This window comes from Manacus candei, unplaced genomic scaffold, assembly GCF_025592945.1.
Source record: "Manacus candei isolate 608988 ecotype Guabito, Panama unplaced genomic scaffold, ASM2559294v1 h1tg000027l, whole genome shotgun sequence".
In the NCBI taxonomy this organism is placed as follows: Eukaryota; Metazoa; Chordata; class Aves; order Passeriformes; family Pipridae; genus Manacus; species Manacus candei.
The window spans coordinates 7,128,931-7,136,151 of record NW_026138075.1 but is presented as its reverse complement, the minus strand read 5'-3'; the positions used below and the strand labels follow the sequence as shown (position 1 = coordinate 7,136,151).

The 7,221-nt window shown below is 37.9% G+C and overlaps 1 long non-coding RNA gene across 1 annotated transcript; it reads right to left on the bottom strand.

Annotated features, from left to right (window-relative positions):
- Window positions 1-3,015: 3,015 nt before the first annotated feature.
- LOC127471974 (uncharacterized) lies at window positions 3,016-6,927 on the bottom strand. Its single transcript, XR_007904820.1, has 3 exons — window positions 6,837-6,927; window positions 3,994-4,107; window positions 3,016-3,040 (listed from the first exon to the last, which is right to left on the bottom strand). It is a non-coding gene; the product is annotated as an uncharacterized LOC127471974 (long non-coding RNA).
- Window positions 6,928-7,221: the final 294 nt, after the last annotated feature.

Sequence of the window (7,221 nt, the reverse complement as noted above, 5' to 3'; positions counted from 1 at the left end):
ACGGGCAAAAGTGTTGAATATTTGGCTCTCACTCTGAAATGCAGCTGAAACACTTTGGAAGCCTAGAAACTGTGAGGTGATAATACATGGGTGTAACTAAACAACACTCACGCAAAGCACAGTTGCCCTGTACTCAACATTGGTGAGGACTGTCTTCAGTTCTTTGGCCCTCATTACAAGAAAGACATTGAGGTGCTGGAGCAAGCCCAGAGAAGGACAATGGAGGTTTTGAAAAGTTTGGAGCACAAGCTTGATGAGAAGCAGCTAAGGGAGCTGGAGTTGTTCAGCCTGAAAAAAAGAAGGCTCAGCGTGGACCTTATCCCTCTCTGCAACTTAGCTGGAAGAAGGCTGTAACAAGGTGGGGGTTGGTCTTTTCTCCCAGGTGAAAAGTGACAGGATGGGAGGAAATGGCCTCAAATCGTGCCAGGGAAGGTTTATATTGGATATTAGGGAAAATTTTTTCACTGAAAGGGTGATGAGGCATTGGGGTAGGCTGCCCAGGGAAGTGGTTGAGGATATCCTTGGAGGTATTTAGGAGATGTATAGATGTGGCACTTGGAGATACAGTTTAGCAGTGAACATGATGGTGCTGGGTTACACCGGATGGTTTTAGAGGTCTTTTCCATCCCTAAAATTTCTATGAATGTATGAAAGCATGGAGGGGATGATAACACCACATAGTAAATGGAAGGGAATGTAAGAGTCTGGATCACAGAGAATGCTGAAAGTCAGCAAGGGTGTTTGAAGTTGTGTGGCTTGAATCAGCAATTGGTCAAGAAATCTGAGAACTAACTGAATTGTTCTGAAGTGTGATTGTGCTATCACGGAATGAGTGGATTGGGGATGAAGAGTGAAAAAAGGAGAAATAGGTGGTAGGTGCCCACAAAGCAACATTAGGAGTTGTGTCAAAGCATTAGTAAAAAAAGCAAATATTAAGACTGAATAATGTCCACTGCTTTCCAACACAAGGTGAGGCCAAACATTTCCATTGCCTTTCATCCAACAGAAGAGAATGGGAAGGCTACCTTCTTTACAAGCATCTTAACTCATGTGTGTCATTTCCAGTTTTCCATCCATAGCACTTTCTTTAAAGAGTTTGCTTTCCTGATGATAGAGTATAGTCCTCCATTTATCCTATGCTCATGGCTGAGCTCCCAGACATGAGATCTCTTCTTTTGGCAGTCTGCTACTATAGAGAAAAAGTAAGAAGTACATACATCCGTCATGTCACAGTGCTAGAAAGCAACACCAGGTGCCTGTTGGAAGAACAAAGGAAAAATAGAGCTGTTGTTCTCCCTAACAGAGATATATGTGGTTATAGCAGGTTGCTCCAAAACAAGAACATTTCCAGTGCAACAATGCAGCCACAATGGCGAAGGCTGTGCAATGGTACAGCTCTCAAAGATGGAAATCAGTCACAATCTAAATGGTAGGGAGGACTGAGAGATGCACAAATACCGTTTGGTAGCACCAGAACCTATGCTATACTGCTCAGTGCTAATAAGGGCGTTGAGTTGGGTTTCAAGTCCCCTTAAAACCATAGCTTGGCTTATTCTTTATCTCATGACATCTGTGCTGAGTTATAAGGTATTAACAAGCAGTTGGCTGAGATCCTTTAACACTAGCAGTAAATCTGCCCTCTCATCTACTATTTAGGTTTTTTCTGTGTTATGAACTAATGGTCTCTCAGAAAAACTACTAATCTCCCTCTCATTTTCATTTTCTGAGGACACTTTCCTTTCTCTTGGAATATGACTGCTAAGAAATAAGTTGATCAGTTTATTAGTAAGTAATTGGGATTTTTTATTATTATTATTATTTTAATGTTCATACTACTGACAGGAAACAAATATCTGACAAGCCTCCCACACTGGGATCTGTAAGCATATCCAAATACTAATCTGCTCTGATACTGCCAAGGGCAACAACCTATTACAAGGGTGAGACTACTACCTCTCAACAAACCCATAGCTCTTGGAGGCACTGAGTGGCAGAGGAAGGTTTGTCTTAATTTCTCTGTGAATGATTAAACAGTCCCAAGTGATCCATATTTTTGTATTAAATCAGAATGGGGTCAACAGGCCCCAGAATCATAGAGTAAAACATCTAAATATGAGAGCTTGGGGAAACAAAGCATCCATCTCAGTGTCATCTCAGGCCATAGTTTAGCAACCACCTAAAATTCTATTCACTGCAACTTGCACATCTTATATCCTAGTAAGAAATTACAAACTGTCCAATCATACCAAAGGAATGTGTTGTAGATTACAATGCATGCTCAGAGATACATTTCAGCTTCCCTTTTCCTCTGCATTATCTCTGGCATTTCTGCAATGTGTATGCCAAACACAGCACTTCCTGCACAACTGAAAGAAAAACTGGTTAAGAGTATGTGAGATTTTTAAGGACTCTGTTACATATTAAGAGCAAACTCTACAAACATACAGTTACATGAGAAGTTTATACATTTTACAAACATAGTAATAATATAGAAACAACCCAAATGTTTGGTGGTTTAGATCTCAGATCACAACCATTTTATCTCACTTATTTATAATCTAATCAAGCCTATTGTTTAGCATTTCCAGCCCTGTTGTGTGAGCAGTAATACAGAATGGGGTTTCTGTTCATCAGCCAACATCCAATCATAAGTGTGGATGAAACAAAATACTAATTAGGTCTTACTTTATTTTAAAAGTATAAATCCTTTGCTAGAGAAGAGCAACACATTTAAACAATTGCAACTCTTATGTGTTTCCCAGTAACAAGAGGCAGTTTATAGTTGTAGCTACCTACATAAAGTTTCATGCTTATCAGACACCCCAGTCTTTTCCAGAAGGAATGAAGGAGCATTGTTGGTATTTGTTTCACAATCTCATCAGTAGCTTTCTGGCTTAAAAACGAGTGGCTGGTAGAATGAAGTGGGATGGATGTACACACACCAGGCTGTAGGCACAGAATATATGGTGATGGAGGGGAGCATCAGAAAGTTGGGAATTAAAATTACCAAAGGCAGCCCAGCAGTACTGCAGAACCAGGCCTATGCACAAATCAGAAAAGAGAAGTGTTAAAACAACATGAACATCAAAAACACATTGGTATTTTTAATAAAAAGGACTGTCTAGCAATGCCTGTTTGACCAGATCTCATCAGCTGAGTCATGATGGGTCTGACCAGTAGCTGAAAAAAAGAATTCTAGAGAATAAGGAGATAGTCACAAAAACTAACTTCAATAATTCAAAAGGTAGCATTGTTCCACATTGGTCAGAATGAAACCGGTGGGAATTAGAAATTATGGAATTAGGAAATGCTGTTCAGCTGTCAATGCAGAGAAACTCATGTCCATATGAAGTAGCTCGAAAGTTGCCATTGCACTTCTCAGAATGAAAGATTGGAAGTTGAAATTTCCTGTTCAAATTCCAATATAAATAATTACACTCTGGGTATATTTCTGCAGCTGGATAAAAAGCATTCCTCAGTTCTTGCGCTACATTTTTATGCTGTTTGAGAATTGACTTTTCTTCATTCCTGCAAGGAAGTAGTTCCTTTTAGCGAAGGATGAAATGATAATTCCCATGCCTGGCTTTTCAAATATTTGGAGATTCCTCAGGAGGGCACAAAACAGAATGAATATCATGAGCATCTGCTAACTCTCTTGGCAGCCAAGGTAACATTATGCACTCTTAAATATCTGTTTACTCGGATTGCCTCTTAGAGATCCAGGGGATGCTAGTCTGTAGGGATCTTTATTTTCCAAATGCAAATTGTAAATATGTTTGGGTCAGGCATACAACACCTACTTGCAGGATTTTTTTATACCATCTGTAAAATATTAGTTGGCAGTCCATACTCTTGTCCTAATAGCCACTAGGCAGATTCCTCGTGATTTCTCATAGTTTTTTCCTTTATTGCATTTTGTTAAAAAATAAAAAATGACTGTTTGAAACAACAGAAGACCAACTCTGTCAATAATTCCATAAATCACCCACTTACCAGGAACAACATCGTGGACGTAAGGGAGCCCATCCGGAGGGTTACTTCACTTTCAAAGACCATCTCTAGGGCCAGTAACTCTTGAAGTTCACTGACTGCTGGAACTTTGAGATACTGTATATTTTCAAAAAGAAAGAAAAGGATACTAAATTGTCATATCATTTTCTAAGGTTCCATCAGTTGTTATTTTGACAGATCAACTAGCAATAGTCACTGAAACAAAATATTTTTTAAAAAATGCATTGCTTTATGGTCATTATGTATCTATCTAACCTCTTTCAAGAAGTGTAGGGTTCATCTTTCTTATTGATAATAATCATTATGTACTGACTAATTGAACACCTCAAAGGATTAATTTAGAGAAGTAGACCCTGTTTTACATTAATCCTGGAAGAATTTTTCATTACATGCTGTCTGTGAAAAACAACATCACCAAACGCAAGAACGATGTTTATTGTTGGTATGACCTAAAAATAAATTGTATTGTTGTGCAACACTGCAACAAATGCTGTCTGTTCTAAGTATTGCACTGTGTTTGTGCAAAACTACAAATCATTCTGTACATCAGTGACAACAACAATAATACACAGTACTTAATAGGAAAACCAACTGAAATTCATGGAAAGATATCAAGTAATCAACAGACATTGTGACTACAGAAAAGCTGCTCAGGGTTGTAAATGCCAGCTTTTAGGAGAATTCTTGAGTGAGTTGTTCCCAAAGGGAAGACATTAACCACTGCTCTGGGCTGTGCATTCCTGCATGCCAGAAGAAACTGTATGTGTAATTAAGATCTCCACTACTGTAATGCAGAAAAAGGAGGTAGTGTTTGTGCTTATTCCAATATTCATCACTCATGTGAAGAGAAGTATTGTCTTGAACTGGTATGATACTTTATCAGAGTGCTTCCATATCTTTTACATTCTTGGAGGACAGATTACTCCACAACAAAATAATACTACATATGAACTGTGGCAATCACGTTGAAACTGTTTGACCGGGGAAAAGGGTTACAATGACAATTAAAAGCTGGAGTTTTAAAATCAGTTTTATGAGAACAATGGATTGCAATCCCAAAAAGCCCAAGGTTTGCATCTCAGCAGAGTGAGTATTACAAAGTGAAGAACCTAGTGTGCACCTGTGTGCACTCACAGGGTCTCTAACAATTGATCAAAATAAAATGCGATTTGCATCTGTTGGAAGGAACAAACTCTTTCTGTATTCACTCTGATATCAATACCTATTCCATAAAGCACATTTATCTTATAAGCTAAGAGGGTAAGAAGATAATTAGGGAAATTCCTACTAGTACCTTCAGCAACCTAAGAAACAGATAAAATTAGCTCTCAGATTGTTTCCTTATTGGCATCTGCTGAGCAGCACTGTTCTCAGTGGACCTTCTCTGGTACAGCAGATTGAAAGTCAGTAAATGCTTTATATGTAAAATAGAAAGAAAACTACTTGTGTGGGTATTAAAATCAGCTTCTCGAAACTGTGTGTACGTGTAAATATACCTAAGTGTACATTTGATCACTTTTCCTGCCTTTCATAGTCAAGAGAGACTCCAGGGAGGAAGCATCATGATGTATTAATTTCTGCAGAAATACTGAAACTTCTTCTGGTGCCATGCAATATCGGCCACTGCTGCTTTAAGAAAAATAAAATAGCAAATATCTACTTGCTCAATGAAATGAATATTGAAATTCTCAAAACATCTTCTGGTGTAAACATCAACAGGTAAATGGAATTTCCATTCACACTCTCACACAAAATATGACATTATGGGTATTAAATGGAACAGCATAGTCATTTGATGTTTTGTTCATAAGGCCAAATGTTTACTGAAGTTGGCCTTTATTATTTGATCTTATATTGAATTCTAAGCAGGACGAACTGTGGATCTGACCAGGTCTTGGCAGATTCAGCATTGTGGGCAATAAGCTCCTCACAGGTAACTACCAGGTGGAGCTAAACCACAACTGTTGCACACCATGAAGTACCACTTACGGTATGCAGACAAATACTTAACTTGCAAGATAGGTAATTTACATTAATATTTATAAAGAACTTCATGTGCAATAGTGGCAGCAAGCAAGTGCTAGTTTTATTATAATTCTGTTCTGGCAACCAGTGGATACATTCTTAAATGTCTTTGGACCTTATGGCGCTGAATCCAAATTAGCAGGCAAAATACATGTTTGCATTACAGGTCATTAGAAAATATTTTATATTTTCATTTTGTGTTACTGTTTCTGCCTGGTGTGTCCTGCCCAGAAACACATTTTATATAACTGGACTTCCGATTCACACCCATTTGTGAGTGGAGGTTCTCAGCCAGAGTAAAACTGGAACATAAATAGAGAATTTTCCAGGTTCAGTCACATTGAGTGAAGGGAACTTCGTGGTGGTAGACAAAATTAAGACTCTCTTCTCAACTCCTTCAATTAATAAGAATGGATATTTCATAATAGTTTTGTATTTCTAGCAGCATTAATTTCTCCTTGAACAGTATTAGTGAGACAATACTTTTTTCAAAGACAAAAAGATATGGTACTAGAAGTACTGCCTGATTTGTTCTGCAAAGCTCTCTTGCAGCTGTCTTGTTACATTGCTTCACTTAAAAACTAAACCTCTGCAGCTATTACACAGAATTGAACTGTTTGATTTTGAATATCAGCACCATTATTTGTATAGTCTAAGGCCACCATGAACTCAGTGTCTTTACTGATTCAGTCTTCAAAGATTTTTTTTTCTCCATGTATCTTGAAGTAAACAAATTGGCTTACAGGCAGCTAGACCTACCCAGTCCAGGCCTGGCTACTCATTTGAGCAATAAGGTTTACCTGAAATGCTGTGCAGCACATCGCTAATCTTGAAGTCCAACACTCTGAACTCACAGCAAGATGTGCCATTTGTCTGATTCAGTGTTGATAGCTGTAATACAAAAAAAAAAAAAAAGTAGCACTCAATTAAATGCTATGAGTAACATTTACTGTTCTTCCTAGGTTTCAAACAAGTGAAATATATATAAACAGTTGCACAGGTATATAAATAGCTGCAAAAAAAGAAGGAACACATACTCATAACAGAATCTTGTCCTTTCATTGTTGTTGCCTCAAAAATCAACCACCTTTTAGATCATCTGGTTGTCCAAGTCCTTGAGCATATAATTACGCACAACTAACTGATGCCTTGGTTAATCTTTCTTCCATTCTCTGTCCATTTTTT